This window comes from Haliotis asinina, chromosome 11 (assembly GCF_037392515.1).
Source record: "Haliotis asinina isolate JCU_RB_2024 chromosome 11, JCU_Hal_asi_v2, whole genome shotgun sequence".
In the NCBI taxonomy this organism is placed as follows: domain Eukaryota; kingdom Metazoa; phylum Mollusca; class Gastropoda; order Lepetellida; family Haliotidae; genus Haliotis; species Haliotis asinina.
Genome location: NC_090290.1, coordinates 18,486,509 through 18,511,997, shown reverse-complemented (window position 1 = coordinate 18,511,997; position 25,489 = coordinate 18,486,509). Strand labels below are relative to the sequence as shown.

At 37.6% G+C, this 25,489-nt stretch overlaps 1 protein-coding gene across 3 annotated transcripts in view; it reads right to left on the bottom strand.

The window, feature by feature from the left end:
* Positions 1–25,489, bottom strand: part of LOC137255974 (polypeptide N-acetylgalactosaminyltransferase 5-like) — a 320,337-nt gene that overhangs the window by 148,992 nt on the left and 145,856 nt on the right. For 2 of the 3 annotated variants that reach the window (XM_067793598.1, XM_067793603.1), the window contains exon 4: positions 11,597–11,692. The gene's annotated coding sequence lies outside the window, so the exon portion shown is untranslated. Of the gene's footprint in view, positions 1–11,596; positions 11,693–12,120; positions 12,162–25,489 lie in introns of those variants that run through there. The other variant, XM_067793600.1, reaches the window with a different exon arrangement.

Below are 25,489 nucleotides of genomic sequence, written 5' to 3'. Positions count from 1 at the left end.
GTTATTTAATGCTACACTAAGAAGTTTTTCAGCTGTCTGGAAGCAGTCTGTAATTAATCAAGTCTGGACAAGACAATCCAGTGATCAACAGCATGAGCACCAATCCGTTCAATTGGGAAGCTAGCCTGACCATCCAATCCAGTTAGTCAACTCCTACGACAAGCATGGGTTACTGAAAGTCAATATTCTAAACTGGACCTTCACGGGTCCACTGAAGAAGAGTGAGTGAGATAGTTAAGTTTTACGCCACACTCAGCAATATTGTAGCTATATGACGGCAGTCAAAAAAATAATCGAGTCAGGCCTACACAAACCAGTGATCGACAGCATGAGCATCCATCTAAGCCTGAGAACCTGATTCCATTATTTGCTTCTCATAAGTATAGCTGCCTGTTATGGCAAACATAGGTCGAGTGAGCAAGTTTAGTTTTACACTGCTTTCAGCAATATTCCAGCAATATCACTGCCAGGGACACCAGAAAATGTGCTTCACACATTACATCCATGTGGGGAATCGAACGCTGGTCTTCGGCGTGACGAGCGAATGTGTTAGACAACAGGCTACCCCACCGCCCCGATCCACTCAAGAAGAGAAAATGAGAGGGATATTGTCAACTGCTGGGTTTGTTGAGGGAGTGAGTGAGTTGTGGAACCTAGATTTCCACTGACAAACCAAGAAACACATAAAGTGTGAACCAGGAGTTTGAAAACATGACTAAATGGTTCTTTTTGAAAAAAAAGTGCGAACCAAGAATTTGTAAACACGATTAAGCAGGGACTTTTTTTGTAAAGAAATGCAAGTCTGAATAGTGAATTACTGCTCCTTCAATGATCACATGATCTATTCCAGTATAATTAATTATCAGGATTTGAAATAAACCCTTTAAGTCTTTGGTCTATTCTGCTAGGAATCATGATATAAATTAACATACACAAGGGTTTATCTACTGGTATCATTGCTATCAACAGTTGATTCTGTGATCATCGATTATCTTGTCCAGCGCCATGGTAAGCAGCTCGGATAGAGCAAGAAATAGAATTTCCGTCACCATCAATATTATTTATCCCAAAACTATTCGCTCGTGGCACATAACTGCCATCGGACACATCCTAAATCAGCGCCAATTGGATTGTCTGGGAACATGACATTCATGGTCCAAACATCAATAATACCAGGTCTAAACACATAAAAAACATTCATCAGACAATATCAGAATTGGTATTTAAATTAATTACTGTAAACTCAATACAAAAACACTGATATTCATATGGCCTTAATAATTAAACACACCTACATATGGTGTGAGTGAGTTTAGTTTAGGTGGCCTGTAGATAATCAAGTCTGAGCATCGATCTACGCAACTGGGAACCAATGACATGTCAACCATGTCAGCGAACCTGACCACCCAATCCTGTTAGTTGCCTCTTACGACATCCATAGTTGCCTTTCACTGCAAGCATGCTGAAGGCCTATTCTACCCCAGACCTTCACAGGTCTTGGGATACACTGACATACGTCAACCAAGTCAGCTAACCTGACCACCTGATCCTGTCAGAGATCTCTGACAACAAGCATGGGTTAAACGTTACTAAAGATTAATTCTAATGTGAATATATATTGATAAATTGATATGTGAATATATATTGATATATTGATAAGTGAATATATATTGATATACTGATATGTGAATATATATTGATATATTATTATGTGAATATATATTGATATGTGAATATATATTGATATACTCAGATATGTGAATATATATTTGAATAATTACTTGTATAATTAAAGTACATTTGCAGTCTTATAATAGTATTGTAGAATGAACATTTAATAGCAACAACAAGAAGTATTTTCAACTTCACTTAAAAGAATATTACTAATAACAGAAGTTGAGCAGTACTATTTACAGCACTGACTGGGGTGCCACAACTCACCAGTACATATATCTTATGTCATCTTTCGAACAGCGAATGTACATACTTTCTATGAACACTACTATTCACAGTTTTACTTTTATGAATATTACTTTTGAAGCATCTACGTAGTGCCATGACTTATCAACATTTATAGCCCCTTGCTATTGCTCTGTAGAGCGAATATTTCCTTTTCTTGTGTACACTAATAGCCACAGTATGGACTGTGATGATACCATGTATCAATACTCATAAGTATCATATCATCTATGTAAAATCATTGAATGAATGTACCTACTCTTGTGAATAAAAATAATGGAAAAAAAATAACAAAAGTTTGCAAGAATATTATTGACTATAAACCTTTTCAAAGAATTTGGAAAAGCTATTACTACGAAAAAAAATTTTGTTCGCTAGCTGGAGAATGGAACCAGGAGTCTTGTCTCATAGCAACATTAAGAGTTGACTCCAATGACAGTTCTTTATTTTTGCACAACCCAAATGAGAGCACATTTGAAAAATTCCACACAAGAAATCTGAGGAAATTGTTTACATAATATTCATCCCAATATATATATACAAGATTCATGTTTCAGATTTGAAACAAATCCTTTCACCAATGTGTGTAATCAAAGATTATTTTTATCATTATAAAACGCTGATACCGATAAAAGCAATTTTTTCTTGGTTCCACATTTTCATAACAATTGCAATATAATCTTGTTAGATATTTCGCTAGTGGATCAAGTTTGTGACTGGTTATATAATCTATTATGTGATATCATTATATATTTGCCTTGTGGTAGTGACAAAACCATGGTTGGATTTTATTGAGACTGGTTCTTGATTGTCCTGGACTAGAAGTATGTGACAGAGTTTAGTTTTATGTAGCTTTTAGCAATATTCCAGGAATTTTGCATTTGGGGGCACCGCAAATGGGCTTCACATATTGTAGCCATGTGGGGAATCCAATCCAGGTCTTCAGTGTGACAAGCGAATGCTTAAACCACAAGACTACCCAAGTACCCTGAAAGTTTGTAAAAGATTGTTGTCTCCCACACAAGGGTCGCACTCCACCTAGTGATGTACAGTACAGCGTTGATCACACGAGACGATAAGCATTCTCAAACGACAGCACAATGATGATAGACCCATTACACAAATCATTATTGAAATTTGTAGTAACCCATGCTTGTAGTAACAGGTGACTAATGGATGGGATGGTCAGACTCACTGACTTAGCTGACACATGTCATTGTATCTGAATTGCATAGATCAATTTTTATGATGTTGATGACAGACACAAATGTCTAAGGTAATAATGAATAGTTTAAATGACCATTTCTAAAAATATACGAACGTACCGTGCCTTTAACAGACTGTCATACTCAGTGTACGTACTGTTTGCTTATTTAGACTTGTCTCTTCAAAGGGTAGAATTACTATATATCCATGGACTTAGCATTCAGTACTACTCAACATACAGCATAGTCGATCTCAGTCCCTGAGCCACTGGACCCATGAAGGTCCTGGGGTAGAATAGCCCTTCAGCACCCCATGCTTGCCATAAGATGCGACTAACAGGATCAGGTGGTTAGGCTCGCTGACTTTGTTGACACATGCCATCGGTTCCCAATTGCGCAGATCGATGCTCATGTTGTTGGTCACTGGATTGTCTGGTCCAGACTCGATTATTTACAGGCCGCTGCCATATAGCTGGAATATTGCTGAGTGCAGCGTAAAACTAAACTCACTCATTCCCTGAACCACTGCCAAGTCTTCTCTGCAATGATAAAACTTTCAATAAAGCAAGTCTAGAGTTCTTCAGAGTCTCTAATCTCCCTGGGGATCCTTTTCAATTTACATGTGTTTGTTCGTTACTATCAAAATTATACATTCAGAGACTAAACACTTGTCTACACACAACACTACTTAAAGAGGCCAAGATGAAACTACGGAGACATCCATCAAATATAGACAAGTTTAGACAAAAAGAAAAATTCCCCATCAAAATGGTCCAGAACCTTGACAAGAATGTATCAAAGGTGCTGCTGAAACATGTCTGCATGACATGCCGGTGGTCCTCATCAAGCCTGTCTGTTCCCTCCGAGTGTTGTGGAGCTGATAGGAAAGGTTCCATTACATCTGTGACACATACGTATTCCCCTGGGCACTATTTTGACCCCGCCTGACTTGTTGGGTGAGGCAAGATATGGTCAAGTTTCACTGCATCCATAATAAAATGATGGATATAAAATGAATTCTGTTATATGTTTGCCCTTTTTGGAGGGAGAAAAAGGTTTAAAATATGAAATCAAAATTACATCTGAAGGACTGGTAGAAACTATACCATTAAAAAAAGAGTAGGGGATATTCCAATTTGCAAGCATACCAATAGCACATGCCAATGCATATGAGAAAACGTAATATACATTTATACAGATGAAACACTTCCAAAGGAATAGAATAAATTGTCACATTTTCCCTTAATTTCTTTTCATCATCTGTTTTCTTCTTGGCTTCATCATTTGCATGTTATCAATCTCATAAATCAATTAACCCCTACTTTTTTTAAATGAGATACAGTTTATATTCTTTACTTTATACAGTAGTGTGTAAATGAGCTGACTAACATCTTATCTCTGAAATGACCATATTTTACACAATCCAATTCCTATAAAATATAACCAGAGACTTTCAGAAACAGTGGACTTGCCCCATATCTAGACTTGCATAGGCTTTCTTCGATATATTTCTTCCAGAATCTGAATGACAGACTAACTGTGCTCATGTGGGGACTCAAACCTGGGTCTTAGGCATGAAGAGCGAACACTTTCACCATCAGGCTACCACACCACACATCAGTAACAATATGTTTTATACAATGAATTTAGAGGCCACATATATGATGGCAACAACTGCATCAGCAATAATAATGAGCCACAAACAATAAGTACACTGGTCACTTAAACAGTGGGGGCTCAGATTGTCATTCTCAGCTCCCTTGGGAGAAAACTCCCCAAGAAGCCTCTGTGGTGCAAAAACAGAATCCCCACCTTATACTCTTCTTGGCGCTAGGAAAACAGAGGCATGTTTCAACAGTCAGTTGCTTCATGTGGCACAGTAGGTCTGATGCGGCAATAAGACACACTTGCCAAATGCCAGATTATTTGTTTTGGTTTGGACAATTTAAGATCTTGGTTAGAACTGGCCTTCAACAGTTGATTACAGTCATGTAGCTAGAATATTATTGAATCCACATTAAACAACAGAAACAAATTAAATGGAAACTGTTTCTGAAGTTTGTTGATTTACATCTTTGTCCATTCCAATATCAAGAATGAGACAAATTACACAATTCTGATTTAAAAACAAAATCTGGTTGTATGTTAAATGTCTGTAAGTTTAAATATGTAATACAGTCCTGAAATTCTGTAGATCGATGTCCATGTTGTTGATTCCTGGATTGTCTGGTTCAGATCCGATTACTTACAGACTACTGCTATATAGCCGGGATATTGCTGAGTGTGGTGTAAAACTAAACTCACTCACTCACTCAGTTCTGGTATCCCTTGCACCATGTTCATGGTGATCACTCCCATTGTTCACAGCTGAGTTGAACCTAAATCACTCACTCTTTCACTATCTCACTCAATCACTCACTCACTCACTCATTCACTCTCTGAGATTCTTTGACTGGGTGTACCTTCATCACTGATTGCAAAAATAGGACAAAATACCAAGGGAGGTAACCTGGTTCCAACACATCTTCCATCACAAAAAATTAAACACATTCTATACATCCTGAATCGTTTGATGAAATGTACAGGAAGCTGTGAACATGTTTACCCAGAGTTGTCAATATCAGCAGTAGACTGTCTGGTCCTGGTGTTTATGTTGATGTAAATTACACCTGTCAGCTCAACACCAGGAAGTTGATGCATGCAGACTGCACGCTGCCTGGTTTCCGCACAACAGCGTGAATACAATCTCCCTAACTGCTTGTACAGATGGATACCAACAAATGAAGCCTGAATCAGATAGCCTTGCTCCTAGCCTGTACTGAATGCTCAGCCCATGAATGTCTGGCAATTTTATCCTTTAAAGAGGAAAGTCTAGATACGAGGTTACAGCATTGTGTGTTGAGTAGCTTGTCCCTTGGCAGTGCTGAATGCTGAGTCCATGGATCCTTCGAAGAGGCAAGTCTAGATAAAAGGTTCTCTCCAACAGCGCTTGAGTTGCATAGCCTTGCTCCAAAGCTGTGCTTAATGCTAAACCCATGGATGAATGGTAAATCTATTCTTCGAAAAGGCAACTCTAGATCAATGTAGAGAAAGGACCCAAGTCTGTCATTTAATGGTTTTTTTTAAGAAATTATCATACAAATTATTAATTATTACCTTAGAGACTTGTGCAAGTTAAAGCGTGTCATCAAGCCTCTGGAATACAAGGTCATCACAACTGTTTGATAGTGTTTGTATAAATAAATATATTGAAATTGAGTTCTATTATACCATTATGTTGTATTGACATGTGATTGGCTGACCAAGATTTTCATCATTCAAAATGCAGCTGAATGATAGGTTCTATTTTAGAGAAGAATATTTCACCTCAACTTAGAATATCAAGCCTAAGCATATAATGAGCTCAAAACAGAAAGTCTGATTATAAAACATAAATCTGACCTCAACACAAAACAGCTCACCTGGAACCAGAACAAATGATTTCAAGACAGAACATCTGACCTGAAACCTGAACAACTGATTTAAAGAAAGAACATCAGGCCAGAACAACTTTTTTCCATACAGAACACTTGAACATCAGGCCAGAACAACTGGTTTCCATACAGAACACTTGAACATCAGACCAGAACAACTGGTTTCCATACAGAACATTTGAACATCAGGCCAGAACAGCTGCTTACCATACAGAACATTTGAACATCAGACCAGAACAACTGCTTTCCATACAGAACATTTGAACATCAGACCAGAACAACTGGTTTCCACACAGAACACTTGAACATCAGGCCAGAACAGCTGCTTACCATACAGAACATTTGAACATCAGACCAGAACAACTGGTTTCCATACAGAACATTTGAACATCAGGCCAGAACAGCTGCTTACCATACAGAACACTTGAACATCAGACCAGAACAACTGGTTTCCATACAGAACATTTGAACATCAGGCCAGAACAGCTGCTTACCATACAGAACATTTGAACATCAGGCCAGAACAACTGGTTTCCATACAGAACACTTGAACATCAGGCCAGAACAACTGGTTTCCATACAGAACATTTGAACATCAGGCCAGAACAACTGGTTTCCATACAGAACACTTGAACATCAGACCAGAACAACTGGTTTCCATACAGAACATTTGAACATCAGGCCAGAACAACTGGTTTCCATACAGAACATTTGAACATCAGACCAGAACAACTGGTTTCCATACAGAACACTTGAACATCAGGCCAGAACAGCTGCTTACCATACAGAACATTTGAACATCAGACCAGAACAACTGGTTTCCATACAGAACATTTGAACTCAGACCAGAACAGCTGCTTACCATACAGAACATTTGAACATCAGGCCAGAACAACTGGTTTTCGTACAGAACATTTGAACTCAGACCAGAACAGCTGGTTTCCATACAGAACACTTGAACATCAGACCAGAACAACTGGTTTCCATACAGAACACTTGAACATCAGGCCAGAACAGCTGCTTACCATACAGAACATTTGAACATCAGACCAGAACAGCTGGTTTCCATACAGAACACTTGAACATCAGGCCAGAACAGCTGCTTACCATACAGAACATTTGAACATCAGGCCAGAACAACTGGTTTCCATACAGAACACTTGAACATCAGGCCAGAACAACTGGTTTCCATACAGAACATTTGAACATCAGGCCAGAACAACTGGTTTCCATACAGAACATTTGAACATCAGGCCAGAACAGCTGCTTACCATACAGAACATATGAACACCAGGCCAGAACATCTGGTTTCCATACAGAACATTTGAACTCAGACCAGATCAACTGATCATAAAACAGAACAATGCATTTCAGAACAGGGCATATTACATTGAAACAAAACTACTATCAACCCAGAAAATAACACCCCAATAAATAACAAATGACCTCAGCACATAACATTTGACAATAACATAACACAAATGACCTCAGCACAGAACACCTGACAATCAGATAACGCAATTGACATCAGCACAGAATGTCTGACCATAAAATAACACAACTGACCTAAACACATAACATCTGACAATACAATAACACAACTGACCTCAATACAGACATGAAATCCTAACTACACAAAAGTGCACAACATTGCCATTTAGGTTCAAATACCTGAAATTCCCTTCTGACCGCAATACAGACATGAAATCCTAACTACACAAAAGTGCACAACATTGCCATTTAGGTTCAAATACCTGAAATTCCCTTCTGACCTCAATACAGACATGAAATCCTAACTACACAAAAGTGCACAACATTGCCATTTAGGTTCAAATACCTGAAATTCCCTTGTCATCACTGACACTACAACAAGCCACTATATCATACTAAAACTAAAAAAATCACAGAATATTAAAATAGCCAAAAAAACAATTGATTCACATAACACCCAATAACCCATCTTTTGTCATTCATTTTTATGACACGCTGACTGATTTCGAATATGACTGGACATTTATTGCACAGTTTCGCACTCTGGAAATATATTGCACTTTTAGAAGATGAACAGACATAAAGAAGTCTGATGACAAGTGTCACGATTATATCCAACATACTTCAAACACTTTTTTAGACACAAGACATCTTAGAATATTTCTACCTTGAAATATTTTAAAAAGAAAGTGATAACAGTTTGACACCACTGAAGTGACAACTTTCTCAAAACTATTAAACACATCCTCTGTACCTGCTAACATTGCAAAAACATAATGGGCAAAACGTAATCTTCCATAAGAAACATTTGATTCAGATTAGTTCAGATTTGTTTTAAATGTATGTTTGTATTTAGTACCAAGTCATTTCAGCCATTACAGTAATATGCAAACTGCATTTCTGAGGCCCTAAAAATTTGGCTCATCTATGGTAATGTATGATGACAGATTTCAGTAGCCACATACTAAGTCAAAAAGTTGTATGAAATATTGCTCATAAAGTATGTGTTTTTTGTTCGACTATTTAAGGAATAAATCACCATCTAGGCTGTCTCACAGACAATCTCGGTGAGATGCTTTCAAATTCAATGTCAGTTTGCCTGGATGGAAATCCAGAGAGCTTATGTCGTGGCACGTTGTCTGTCACCCAGTTGTCTTTCCATCCGTCACTAACTGACATTGATTCCAAAACTACAAAGCCTATTTGTGCTGAAACATCACATAAATGATCCAATCGATAGTATATAAGAAATGCTTACAGAATTCTGCCCTGAATTTAAAAAGGGCACCAATATTTCTCAATAATTAACTGAGCCATCTTGTGGATTGTGGTGAGAAGTTAAAATCTATCAATAGCCTTCTTAACTAAATAGTGCTGTCAATTATTTGCAGAACAATATTATAATTAACTTGCATCTGGACCAAACAATCCAATGATCAACCTCATGAGCATCAATCTGTGCAATAGGGATATTATGACACATGTCAACCAAGTCGCCAGGTCCAACCACCCAAACCCGCTAGTCACCTCTTTCAACAAGCAAAGGTTTCTGAACACCATTCTAACCCGGATCTTCATGGGTCTAAGTGCAGAGAAATAACATAAGTGACCTGAGGTAAAGCATGTTTATGTCCTGTTCAAGATTATTTCAGTCATAAAGCAGGCTTTAAAGTGCCATGCAGATGTAGAAAAGGGCCCCAGAAGATGTTGTTACTGCCTCCAGACAGACCCACGATATAGTTATTGTACCCACAGAACATCAATGACTTAGTGTTTGGTTGTTTCTTTCAGAGCAGTTATGTGCATAATTCATCCATCAGTCCACATGATCAATGATTCATTCTAGGCTCTAAAGATATTATAAAACATACACAGAGAATATCATCCAAGTGTCTACTGATATCAACTATATCCACATGAGTAACAAATTTCTGAGGTTTGCTGAGGATACTTTTACCTTTATCAAGTGTTGATATAATCGATATCAGAAGACATGAGGGTGAGGTTCTATTTATCATCCAAAATCATCCTTCGTTGGTTTTCAGTGAAAAATGTACATCTCTGAACACAGCATTGGCATTAGATTTGCAGTGAAACGATGTCATAGCGTTGTGATGTCATCAAGTTCATGATGTCATAGCATTGTCACGCCGTTGTGCAAAATCTACTGTCAAAGTAGTATCTCCTAAGAGATATCATCTGATCTCACACAAGTGATATCTCCTGTGGAACACAGTTTTGGATCATAAAGTTATACACTGTTACTTCAAATTGACCACAAGCACCCTTGAAGCTGCGGGTCCCTGCAACCTTTCTGAGTCATGATAAAGTGATCAGCACAGATGTCTGTGTGGCTGTTTGTTCAAACTCATGCCAGTTTCACTGTAGTAGCAACCTGTGAAGGTCCGGGGTAGAACAAGCTTTCAGCAAACTCATGCCTGCCGTAAAAGGTGACTAAGCTTGTCGTAAGAGGCGACCAACGAGATCAAGTGGTCAGACTCGCTGACTTGGTTGACACAGGTCATCAGTTCCCAGTTGTGCTGATCAATGCTCATGTTGTTGATCACTGGATTGTCTGCTCCAGGCTTGATTATTTACAGACCACTGCCATATAGCTGGAATATTGTTGAGTGTGGCATAAAACTAAACTCACTCACTCACAGTAACAGCCTACAGTTTAACACAATTACCATATTCATAGAGTATACTGACTGACGTGGACTGTCTCTGTTTTCTTCCCATAATGCAATGTGCAATAATAATGCAATGTGCAATAATAATGCAATGTGAAATAATAATGCAATGTGCAAAAGTAAAAATCAGTACTATCTTTTATTATTGTTTGGTTGGAAACAACAACTACAAAGCCTATTTGTGCTGAAACGTCACATAAATGATCCAATCGATAGTGTATAAAGAAATGCTTACAGAATTCAGACGTGAATTTAAAAATGGCCAGCAATATTTCTCAATAATTAAGTGAGACATCTTGTGGGTTCAAGTGTGAAGTTAGAATTGATCAATAGACCTCTGAACTATATAGTGCTGTCAATTATTTGCAGAACATGTTTGTTCCATTGTAGTGACAATCCATTCCATTGTAGTGACAATCCATTCCATTGTAGTGACAATCCAATCCATTGTAGTGACTTGACATTCTACAGGGACAGCCTTCCATGTTGAGTGAGAGAATTAGGTTTTATGTAACTCTTAGCAAAGTTATAGCAAACGTATAAACACAAATGCCTGATAAGGTAATTCTATTCCAATATGGCAGAGACACCAGAAATGGGCTTCCAGTGGGAACTGAACTGTATCTTTAGTGTAATCAGCGAATGCCTCAATCACTTGGCTACCCCGCCATATCCCTGTTCAATGTTGAGTTATATGATATGATGGATATCATTCAATACAACATCAGTCCATCAGTTCAGTCCATCTGAACAATCAGAAAACAATCTGTCTTACCTTCTCAGGTGTTAATGTATTGATGTAAGTCCAACTGTTAATATTCCAAGAATCAACAAGAAGATAGTAACTGTTTCACTTTGCATGGGTGCATACCTGCAGAAAAGAATACATTTTTCAGTAAATAAAAAAAAGAAACATACAGTGTACAGTGCTTGCAGTTATGTTTCCAATCAATCCATTCTGAATGGTAGTGAGTGGTTGAGTTGGGTTTTACGCCATTTGTAGCAATATTCCAGCAATATCACGGTGGGGTACACCAGAAATGGCTTCTCACAAAGTATCCATATGGGGAATCAAACCTGAATCTTCACATGATGAGCGAACGTGTTATTCACTGGGCTACCGTAATGCCCCTTCGGAAATGGGAACAAATCATCAATCAAGTCACCAGACTATCTATTCTCGAAACATTTGAGCCCTTAACTTCTTACGGCCATTCTTAACACCTTGGCTATGAACAAAGTTAAGCATTCTTAGGGCTACTAAAATTACAAGAACAGGGCCTAGGCCTGGTCACTTACAAAGGTTGTTGGGGTCAATTCTGTCTTGGAGTCACCATCACTTGAGATAACACTACAAGCACAGTTCAAGCCTGTTTACCCACTTAACCTCATGATCCAGGGACTTTCACCATGGAAAATCTGCTTTACTTGATTCACGATTCTTATAGAAGTACATTTTGAGTCAGGTCACATGACAACGGGATAATTTATGGCCACGAAACTCATTTATGTCAAAGACATGACGTCCATATCTGAAAGAATCAGGAAGTGTCAAAACAAAATGGGGCTAACATGTCACACATTTGAAATTAATTATTGCCAATTCATGTTTTGATACATTCTATAATTAACATTTTCATGTTATCTACATAAATGAGACAGAAGTTTCTATTTATGTAGTCATTTTTTCAATAGCATTTCAGTTATATCACAGAATGTCAGTCATATTTCTTAAAACAATGTTACACTTTGACGAAAACTTGGTCCACAAAACCAAAAACTCAAAAGTCCGGAATCAAGGATTCAAACCCATTATCAGAGATTTTATTCATGCAGCACCTTAGACATCTGTGCAATTGATGTCCCTCTGTTTACTGGGTGGTGGGGTAGCTTTAGGGGTCATCATACTGAAGACCTCAGAGTTTGGTTCCAAACATGGGTACAATGCGTGAAGCACATTTCTGGTGTCCCCTGCTGTGATGTTGCTGGAATATTGCCATTTGTGGTGTAAACCCATACAGTTTGTCTACAATTTGCAGAGTATGGTTCAGAAACCAATCTGAATATCAAATTTCACATCAATTTAAACAGCTTCACTAATGTCATTTAGTGGCAGTTTTGTTCCTTCAGTGAAATTCCCCTGTGCTTGGTCAGCTTCAGTTCTGATTGGATAAAGTAAGGGCAGATAACTGGTATGACAGTCAGGAACGGCGGATAACTCCTTCACGATACAAAGATAGCTTACTTATGTATCATATAACTAAAGGACAAGGGCAGATAATCCCACACATAAAAGGGAGATAACTCTCAAAGTACAACTGGGCTGGTAACTGGATGCTTCAATTGTAAAGTTTTTAGTAAACCCAACTAAAAACAATTTAGTTAAAACATGAAATGATATTGTTTTCCGGGACAAGTTCTGTAATGAATCCTTGTGTGCATGGCTGACATGAACGCATATAACATTCTCTGCTGCCTATTTCATGAAGTTAACTCGACCAGCCATTTGTGCCATTTGACCTCATGGGTCATGCATATGTAGAGTAGCCCAGGGCACGCTAAACAACCTGTACAAGAGTGTTACGAAACCTTTGCAAGAATCTCTGATATTTTCTCTCAAGCACATTTTGTATATAGATTCAGGAATGCAATGAGAAGTGGGCTATGAAGGCAGTTACCGCTTATTTAACATTTCAAAGACATCAGAATATTTAATTAGTATGGCTATTTGCTCCAGTGAAATCTAAAAGCACTGAACTCCCATCTTGTTCTGTCTTGTTTCTTTCTAAGCAAATTGTCAGTTTAAGGTAAAATATCTTCAAGAATCTCAACTTCTCAGTTCACATAGCAAGGGCAGGTAACTCAACTAAGGGTAGATAACTCTTAAATTTGATATGATATTGATACATATAATATGTATCCTTAGAACAAATTAGTTACTTTTTCAGTCTTAACTCATTAAGCCCTGGAGCCACTCCACTGCCCAACACCTGGCACCCCTCGCTGACTGCCTGATTGCTGCGACGAGGCTAATTAGTGCTAATCATGCCTGATTTCCCTGGCAGGTCTCGGATACGACAGGAGACTGTCTAGTCTCACAAACAAGTACTGATTATTTAATTGTGTCGTAAAGATGTAAATGGGAAAGAGGCCGATGTCAATACATATATTACAGCATTTCATGTAATTTATTACCTGTATCTCTCATACCCCTTTGCCAGTTTGTGCTGTATTTTTATCAACACCTTCGCGGTCTTTGTAGGTACGAGATGAACAAATATACAAATTCCTCCTGTCTCTCTCATTGTATGGACTGAATTATAATATATTATTTGTAATAGAGTTTAAAAAGAGGGGGGCTTGCATTATAATCGTCTAGTTTTTTTGCCAATACATTGCTCGTGCTTACTGACTATTTCAAGGAAAGTATCAATAGGTGTGTAAGTAACATGGAACATATAGAGATTTATAGTTTGTCACTTTGTTCATCTTAACTTAACACTGCAAACATACATCACCATTCATACACATACATACTGCATGATACATTTATCATTACTCGATGCTAAACAAAGCTCCCCGTCATGTGAAGGGATAAAATATCCCAAATGTAACGCATTATATCTCAGTTACTCATTATATTGGCTGATACTTTGACCAATCGTATTGTGAGAACCTGTCACATAGGAAGGGCAAGGTGATGGGGCGTGGCCTAAATTTCTGAAGAGCACGTTTGGACACTCAAAGTGACTGGTCGTTGACCAATGACTACGTTGTGTTTCGGCTGTATCAACTATCATGCAACAATTTGTGTATTGTAAACATAACATCAGTTACTGTAATGATGAACACATAAGACATATGGGAGTAGACTGACATTTTGATGAGTGTATTCGTTCTCAGATGGTGAACACACGTCTTAGTATTTTGGAAATGTAAAACAATAACGACTGAAATGCAACAATTGAAGAGAATGAGTGAATTTAGTTTTACAGCGATTTTAGCTATATTCCAGCAGTATCGCGTGGGATTCACACATTGTACCCAACAACTGACAAGAATGGTATACGGTACCATTTGTACAACACAACTAGTGCATAAAGCGTTATCGTCCTTGGAACAACAAGTCTTTATGGTAGGCCTCAAAACAGTCAATGCACAAAAACACATCACAGCTTGAACATCTGCATTTGATGTCTCGACATTTGCCAGTCCATTTCATTGTATGTAAGACATACTTAAACCAAATGATGTCCCTCTCATATCATTGTGAGAGATTAAATTGTTCAAAACATCTATGTCAATGGCAGTAAAGACGAACTTACGCACATGCATAATAATCTATGAAAGAAGCGTTTTCGTTGATACATTGCTAGTGTATACTGAATATTTTAAGGAAAGTACTAATAAGCTAGTCTGTGACTTACATATAACAGATTCACAGTTTGTCGCTTTGGTTCATCTAGATTTAACGCAGAAAATATACGAACATACATGCATACATATTGTATAATGCTATTCCTTGCACATACATAAGACAAAGGGTCATGGGATGGGCGTCATCAAAGTTCCCGAATAGGACGTTTTGTATCTGAACTGTTCAATATAGTCCCTGATTTGTTATCTATGACCAATTGTATCATGAGATACCTGTCACATTGGAAATGACAGATGATGGGGTGTGGGCTAAATTTCTGAAGAGTACGTTCGGTCACTAGACAGCTTGGATACAGATTGACTATTGGTTAGATCGTTGACCAATTGATATGCTAGATTTTGGTTTTATCAACTCTCGCTATCATGAAAAGTTTTGTGTATCGTGAACATACATAATGGTAAGGATGCCTGAAATGTACACGTAGGACTAACATGCACTTTGACGAGTTTTTTTTTCTTTCTAAGCACTCAAAGCGCTACAATCCGATTATTTTTACCCCGGATAACCCAATCCAATCATTGAGTAGAGATAGTATTTATTTGCGTATACTTTTTGCGCACACTACTTGTACATCAAACATAATGGCTTGCTGAACATTTCAATATAATCTGTTCATTGTTATGAATAAATATCATAATTCAAGTACATGTATTATAGAATTATAAAAAGTAACATGATACTGATTTATTGTGATGTATACACTTGTAGTTGAATCTCCCCAAATATTTATGAAGATGGGCATACTTATATTTGTTTTGAAAGCAAACGAGGTTCAGAAGATTGGCAATGGGCGTGACTCCACAAAACAGGTTGTCCAATGATGTAACAGCGCATAAGTTTGTTTTACACTTGTCACCGGACAAAAGTTTACCTGGACATGCATTCGACCAGAGGCTAGCGCTGTTATTTTGAGGTTGAAAGAGGTGTTCATACATTTAGTGTTGTCTGATTGAATGATTATACGCATCAATTCTGTAACTGATATATTCTCCTCCTTTTATTGACGATGGATCTGATACACGTGATCATTACACAGGATAAGATATTTACAGAGATCAAATACAAACGTTTCTTACACAATGCTTATGTAAATTGCATTGAAAAATCACATTTCAAATAAGCATGAAACAGCTTGAACAAAATACCCCAGTTACCTTTGTACGGTTTATGTGTACTATTTGTGTATATTATGAGTAGATGCAAGAGTTATCACTTCATATTCAATTATGTATTATTGTCAACTTTAAAAATCAATAGTCGCAAATGAATTAGGTCTAAATTAGTAACTTGGTTTATTTCAAATACGATTCATTATATGAACTATTACAATGAATGAATGAATGATTTAATTTAGAACAAGGTTTCGTAACCTTGTCACCGTTAATTCAATCAATGCGCAAACATAGTATCTTACTATTCACTCCCAATGACGAGTAACAAACACGTACCTCCTGTAACAACATCTCATAATCCCTTTTCTCGTAGACATGTGTTCATTTGCCTGTCTAAGCCCCCGACATTGCAAGCAATTGTTATCAAAACACATTAATAGTTCTTCTGATTAACACAGAAAGTAACCTCTCTCGTAAGAAAGGCTAATCTTTGATCATTGCTGCTAAATTGATTGAAATAATAGGTACAGTACGAATTTAAAATGTAAAACCCCCAATACGCGGCTCTCGCTGAATGAGAGGTGCTTTTCATAACCCCCAATATGCGGCTCTCGCTGAATAAGAGGTGCTTTATATTACCCCAATACGCGGCTCTCGCGGTGAGAAGCTAATTAATTTGCCGCATATATGCGGCTCTCGGCCTTAATGAGTTAACTAAGAGTCCCTTCTGACATATACACAGCCATCCACAGTTGCCTCCCTTAGACATGACAGGAGGTAATTATACAAGATTCATTTCTGATTTGGAAAGCACCGTATCTGTACTTGTATGCTTCATAGAACTGACAAACATGCATGATTGGTGAATCACTGGGCTTTATCCCCACATTTATGAGGAGCTGTACATTGATACAATTGAAATATTGGTATTTAAACCCCATTCACTCACATAAATTTTTCTGCCAGTAACCAATATTGATGGTAATGGCTTATCTGTTCGGAAACATGTCTACACCAGTAACAAAAGACTAAAGCAAAATTAAACAGCACACAAATAGCCAATTTGTTGCACTTGAAGACAGAAATAACAGCATAAAGATACAACCAAATTCAACAAACTGGATTAATTACCATGGAAACCAATTTCACATATGGTTTCAATCCTTGAAGATTACCACCACAATCTCATTACAGACTTAGCATAACAAACGATGAGTCTCCTATACTCCGCAAGCCAAAGAAAGCCACAAAACTGTGAAATCAAGTTTCCAATTTCCCAAGAAAAGCGATTCATAAGAGAATCACGAGACTCTGACAATCAAGCAATGCTGGGAGGTTGTCAACCTCAACGGCGTTAATAAAATCACTCAGTGGATGCCATTACCACTGCTCAGCAGAGCAAGAAAATTACAGTCATAAATGATAAGATAATTTGTTTTATGATAGGTTGTATGAGCTGTTTCCTGGACAGGTTTGGTCAGATCAGCGACACATGATGCCGTTCTCAAGGCCACCAGAGTCAAGGGTGATTGGATACTGGAAAGCAATACTCCACAACCAAGAAATCAAACGTAAGCTATTATCATGCGCTATTATTATCATTATTACAACACCAACCAAATTCCATCACAGATATTATTTATGTAATTTGGTTGATGCCACAGAACAAAATATAGTCAGACTTTCAACAGAAGTCTTATTTATCGTGAACAATCCTAATCAGACTGCACATCTAGCCATGTGCTTTAACACAATGTATGGTGATTCAAAACAATTATGGGCTTGAGCTGGCTATCCCATTGTAGGAGTTGAACCATCAGTGAGATCAGCAAACACATGTACCACAAGACTAGCGTAGCACAAACACAAATCATGAACTTCTTTTCATTACATTCATTCTGTTTCAGGACTGCTTCATGAGCATGTCGCCTAGTAAAACACTATAGGGTAGCCTGGGACAAATAAAAGCTTCTCAACCTTTTAAGTCATGAACATTTAATGAATATTTCATGTCTGATTTCATCAACTATCCAATCTTGTTCATACATGGTTAATCCATTTTAAACAAAAGCTCATCTTTCTTAGTTCATGAGTTACCTTTCATTAACACTTTAGTGACTGGCTATATTCTTTAGTGTCACGTCACTCTAACCCTTACCCTAAACCTAATCCATACCCTAACCGTAAACCTAATCCATACCCTAATCCTTACCCTAACCCTAAACCTAATCCATACCCTAATCCTTACCCTAACCCTAAACCTAATCCTAACCCTAGGCCTAATCCATAGCCTAATCATGCTTGTACTTTTGATCACTGTATTGGCAGGTAAATTATTTACAGACTGCCTCCATATAGTTGGAATATATTGAGATCGGCATTAAATGTTAAAGCAACCAGAGGTTTCTGTAGGTAACATTTTCCACTACAGTTTTATTACCCCATAAATTATATAAGACCTCTATCATGTGTATCAGGTGAATCAGTTATAGAAGGAAAAAATGAAAACAAGTTTACTTTCATACTCATAAATCACAGCATGTGCCGAGCACACAATGAAGTGACATTTCGAGGACAGTCACAGGCCACTGCATAATATGTCAATTGATCTAGTAGACAAGTTGATTTTTCCGTTGGTTCAAGCATTTCAAAGAAATAAGATCTAGGAATGAAAAGGTCAGAAAGCAAGAGTCTTAAAAAACATTCAATCAGACATGTTTTGTGAACAGTTTGTCTGAAGATGGCCATAAATATCCCTCATGGTCTGTTGATAGCGAATTGGCTCCTGTTAATGATAATGATGACATTGTTTAAGCATAGATAATGTTTTCATGGTGCAACCTGATGTATTCACATGGTTGCACATGGTGCAAGCAGTGGGGGAAAAAAAGTGAGTGACTGAATATGGTTTTGCACTACTTTTTAGCAATATTCCAGCAACATAACAACGGAGGACACCAGAAATGGGCATGACACATTGTTCCTAAGTGAGGAATCAAACCTGGACCTTCAGTAAGACGAGCAAACACTTAACTATCAGGCTGCCTCATCGCCCCAAATGGTTCTCAGAACTTGTGAAACATTTAAAGAAACCTGACTTTTGGAAAGTTGAAGTCACTTCTCAGTGCATGTCTCTCAGACATTTACCGTTTAGGTGGAACTGCTTAGAGACTCTTGGCATGCAACTTTTAACTCAAGCCCCTTACTAAACACAACTGTGTACAGGAATTATATCCGTCTACATGTCACTATGCAGTATTAGACCAGACAATAACTGCAATATGTTTTTGACTGACACTAAGCCAAGTCAAACGTTTACAAATTAAGTCATTTCACAACCATCTCTCGACCAGACAGGCATGATGCAACTGGGAAGGATGTGTAGGAATGAGCAGCCATTATTGATGCCCAGCTGACTCTGAACAACAATTTCTATGTGTCGTAAGATTATGAACAATTTATCTTGACTAATAATCCTTCATCACCCTTGATATCAACGGACTAACATACTCATAACATTAATCACTAAATTGTTGAAGGACAGATTATTCACAGAAAGTTCTCAAGTAGGCTTATTACTAGAAGATATTGGTGGTAAACAAAACGAAAAAGCCACAAAAAATACAGCTCACCTTGACCCAAGAACAATGTTAAACATGTTTGCCTCTGACCATCTGAATAATTTCATATCAGAAGTGAGAGCAGATACACATTAATCAACTCACCCATCTGATCCTGAATGAAACACCACCTGTTTACTTCAGGATACCTCATTCCCCATCCCCTCTCACATGTACGTAAGCACGCACGCACCCATCCCCTACATACATGCATCTGTGTACATAAAGAGATCTCATTTTCCATCCCCGTCCTCCCCTCCAAAACACACGCACGCACGCACGCACGCACGCACGCACGCACGCACGCACGCACGCACGCACGCACGCACGCACGCACGCACGCACGCACGCACGCACGCAGAGGCTACATCAGAATATCCATTTTCCTAATCCTCTTCCCCCTTCCCCTCTCTTCCCAACCCCTACACACACCCACCAATCTACATCAGGAGATCACATTCTCACCCCCAACTTCAGATCCTACCTCACATCAATGATCTAAACATGACAATGCCCACCACGACAATCTGATCTTTGACTTTTATACAACCAAACCCTCCATAGAACCCTGTTCAACACATGTCTGCTTGTCTTTCATAGACAGCTCCTGCCTAGAATCTTACAAGATTCATAAAGTCTCTAGTGATCCTCAGAAATTATTACAACTGCCCTTAAAGATGAAAATTGTCATCCATTAATTCTGCCTTAAGCCTCCATGAGACTTGATGCCAAATTAAAGACAATTTGTTTTTACCAATGCCATTTGGGCAACGGATACTAGCCTCAGGAACCTGTAATCAAACACAGTAAGCAAAAAGATCTTCATACTTTCTTCATTGGCTTAGCAGATGAATCAATGTGTTCAAGGCCCAAACAAAACAGAAAAGTTTAATTGGACTATCAAAAATGTTTTTTCCATCCCCATTTTGACAAAAACATCCTCCTCCATTTTCAATTATACTGGGGAACATTTTATGCTTAACCTTTGATAATGTAGTGATCTTAAAGTGATGTTTGTTCACATGTGTGTTTTTACATCGCACAACTGATGGCTGCAAGAGCAGATGGCAGAATAATCAGATTCACGGTCAATTTTACATACTACTTACATGGCATTACTCATAAAAATTCATTGTTATATATATGTATATCTCAGATCTGGATGGGGTGGTGGAACGGCCTTGTGGTTAAAGTGCTCGATCTTCATGCTGAAGACCTGTGTTTGATTTTCCACATGGGTACAATGTGTGAACTTGTGTATATTGCTGGAATATTGCTAAAAGCAGAGTAAAACTAAACTTCAAAAAAACCCAAACTTCCCCAATCTAAAAAATTACATTTTTGTCAGCACTGGTTCACTGTACAGAAAATATGATTTTTTACCTAATGATGGGAATCGGAAATCAAATTCACTTTTGATTATCAGAGGACCTGTGGCGAATGATTATCAGTTATAACTGAAATATATACATTTCTAAAGTGATCACCATTTTAAAGTTTTTTCCCCAGGTTTTGTTCTAATTAACGTTAACGTAATTTTCCTGTTCATTCATACACCACATATTTATTAGTTCATCACTGACAAAAAAGTATACTCAAAGATAGGTTACAAAACTACTACTACAACACACCTAGCTTTTCGCTGTTGAGCTCGTGTTTGTTCGTGAATATTCGGCAAATTTATGGTTAGTTTACTCCACTGCAGTGAAATGAACAAAATTCTGATTAATCAAAAATTAGTATTTTACAACAGATAATTATTTGTAATCCTTCTTGTAATGGATTTTGGATTATTTTTTATCATTGGAACACTACTAACTTTGCCTCAATCCAGCAAACTTTTGTCATTATCAAATATATATCGAGTTTTTCCTTGGAAGATGTTTACCGGATTATATGTAGCTTTCTCGCAATGCAGACGTATTAAAATTATATCATTTGTTCAGCTGTACATACCTTGTTCTCAGCTGGACAACTCATCTCAACAGTAGTTACAATATGATGTCTGCATGTAAATAGTGAATGAATTAGTTTAGTTTTATGCCATGTTTTGGCAATATTCCAACAATATCACTGTAGGGAACACCAAGAATGGGCTTCAAATATTGTATCCATGTGGAGAATCAAACCCAGATCTTTGGCATGATGAGTGAATGCTTTATCCACAAGGCTACCCCACCACTCCAGAATTCAGTTAAATTCTAGGTATAGAACACTCACTTAATAGATGGTAATACGGTAACTCAACTGTCAGGCATCCCATTTGTTACAGTGTCATTTTATTTTTAGTAATGTTTAATTTGAAGATTAAATTTAATCATGGTTGTCAAGCCAATGTTTAAACTGGGTCAGAATACAGTTAAACAGACAATGTGACATCTATCCCCTTCTCTCTCAACCCCCATCCCCTCACACATACACAAGGCATGGGGACATTTAAACAAAATTAATAATGAAGTACGTACAAAAAATTTGACATTAGCTTCCTTCAACATTAAAACTCATTATTCTGAATAGTAAGCTGATTTCTTATCTCAAGTAAATTTCTTTTCTAAATTTTGGGTTAGAAAATGACAGTTGAAGTAAAATGTTTAATAGTTTAAATACAGATTCCGTAGGTCTCTATAGACACTGACTCTGACAGTGGAAAATGGCTTCTTAACATGGTAAAGATTGGAATTTCACGTATGAGATCACGTAACCTATAGTGATGTTACAATCGGCATGTGAATCCCTCGTTTATCCATCGTCTGTAATCAATTCTAGTCAAGTTTCTCATTAAAGGCTGCTATCGGAGTCCCTTTTCTAAATGAAGCCATCGTTTTCTTACAAACAGAAAACATCAGTGTACGGATAAACAGATAAACGCCCCAGTAATTGAAACAGTGACCTGGAAATGATTACATCTTTTCAAGTAAATCCCCTGTCAGAAGATAAGAAAAAGTATCATGCCTGGATTTGCATTATCAGCTCAGACTCACAGACATTTAGTTATTGGAAAAATTGTATCTTTATGAAATTTCTTCAGTCAACCTATCAGTAAAATGAAGTTTAGTTTCGTTTGTTGTTTACCCACGAACACTAGGCATATTTCAGCTATATGATGGCATTAAATAATTGACTCTGGACATTATGACTAGTCATTTATGACTAGTTAATGTGTCAACAAATTCCATAATTATTTAGTGATGGATGCCACTGCATAAATGAATCTGAACCCAACTATCTGGTGATTGATATCAAGATCAGTGATTCATGACAAGATTACATGGGTCAACAAAGTAAGAAATTAGTTAATCTAGTTAGTTTAAATCTCCATCATATAAATGAAACTGGACCAAACAAGCCAGTGATTAACATCATAAACAATGATTTATGAAAAGCTGTGTCAAAAACGTTAGTAATTATTCAAGGGCACCACCATCACATAGTTGAATCTGGAGCAAACAATCCAGTGATTGACATCATAAACTGTCATTTATGACTAGTTATTGCGTCAACAAAGTCAGTAATTATAGTCGATGGCACCATCATAGAATTGAAACTGACATCATAAACAGTGATTTATGAAACGTTTACATGTGCCAACAATGCCAATGAGCCTGACAACCTGATATTTCAGTTTCCTCCCACCACAAGCAGGTGTTGCTAACAATGTTAATTTTAGTCCTGATCTTATCAGCTTCTAAAGTAACGTTAACATGAGCAAAAAGACTATAGAAAAATCTGATGTACAAAAATATGGAATTTCAATATACTACACCTGGTGTAACTGAGTACCTCTCTAGGATTACATACAGGAAGCATTTCACAGAATTCCCAACCTCAGGGACTTCATGTAACCAATTTCTCACTACAAACTACACTGTTAAATGAAAGTGGTGAGGAATGTTACCTTAATGGCTACAAGCAATCCTCAATCAAAGTTAATATCCACTGAGTTCAACTCAAAATCTCGACTGTGGTTCATCAGCTACAACTGCTGACAGTGAGGGAGATTAGTGCACATGTCGGCAGATACATTCATTCGCACATGTGTGAAGGGCGGAGAAACTACCTCCAGCACCGAGAGGTCAGTTTCTGGTAGGTCAGTTACCGTAGCTAGGCAAATAACTGAACTTCATGGTATGGAAAAGTCTGGGGAACAGCCTGCCCTAGGCTATCATCTTGCCTCTGAAAGAAATATATTTTACATACAAAAAATTATTAAAAAATAAGCATAAAGTACATCTTCAGATTTCGAAACTGGGGGAATCTGAGACTTGCCACATTTTCTTAACTTGTATGGGTTTTCTTGCATAGATTTGTTTCAGGGTCTGTATGACAGAATACCTGCCCCTGAGTTAGGCAGAGAACAGTGTAGTTTGCAACAGTTAATAATATGCTCTTATGCATCTTTACAGAGTTTCAGCCAGAATAGATAAGATATTGATAGAAACAAATATTCCCTTCTAAATTGAAAAGGAGCCCCAGTGAGATGAGTGCCTGAGGAAATCTAGACTTGCTTCGTTTAGGCTTTAGCATTGCAATATCTGGAAATGGTGGTTCAGGAACTGTGAGACAGACTAGGTTCAGCCCATATACCACTGCCTTCAATGATGTGAAATAGTTTGGTAAATAGCCAGTCCCTCACACTGCTGTGACTGAGTTAGGTAAATAACAATACCAGAGTTAGGCATCTGTACAGGTGTTGGGGAAAATAACCTGCACCTGAAACTTATGTACAACAGTTAGGCAGATGACAAGACCTTCAAACTGCTGTGCAAGATTTCAGTAATAACCTTCATTTACTCTAATGTTCAGGCTAATATTTAATCTAAAACAATACATTTGAGCAGTTTTGTCCAATCTTTGTTTCATAGTGTGTGATCTGCTAAGAGAGGCACATATTAGTGAGTGAGTGAGTTCATATTTAACGTCACACCGGCAATATTTCTGCCATATCGTGACGAGAACATTTAACACTAAAATGGAATATATGTAACTATAAAAACCTGTTGATGATGGACCGTGAGTAAAAATACTAGAATATCACAGATATAAACATAAAACTTTGCATGAAAAACTAAAACATTGTACTTAACAAAGACAATACATTATAACACGGGCTACAGATCGCCAACAACTGAAGGTAGATCACCATACCAGGGACCATGGGGACTTACAGTACCTTTGCTACCTGCATGGACCCTAGCTGGATTTACATCATACCTTCAGCTGCTGGCGAGTGTATGAAATGCTAGCCAAAAGTAAAATAACAAGAAAACTATGATTAAAAACTTGGTAGACAGAAAGTAAGTGAGCAAGCAATGTAATTGAGTAAGTGAGCAAGCAATGTCATTGAGTAAGTGTGTGACACTGCATTCGACAGTACTCACGTAGAATAAAACACAAGTCAGTTAAGACAGGGATATCACACACTGCTTATCACAGACTGTAATGTTATATTATGGCCTGTTGAGATATAGATAATACGAACCAAACCTTTCTCTCATTCA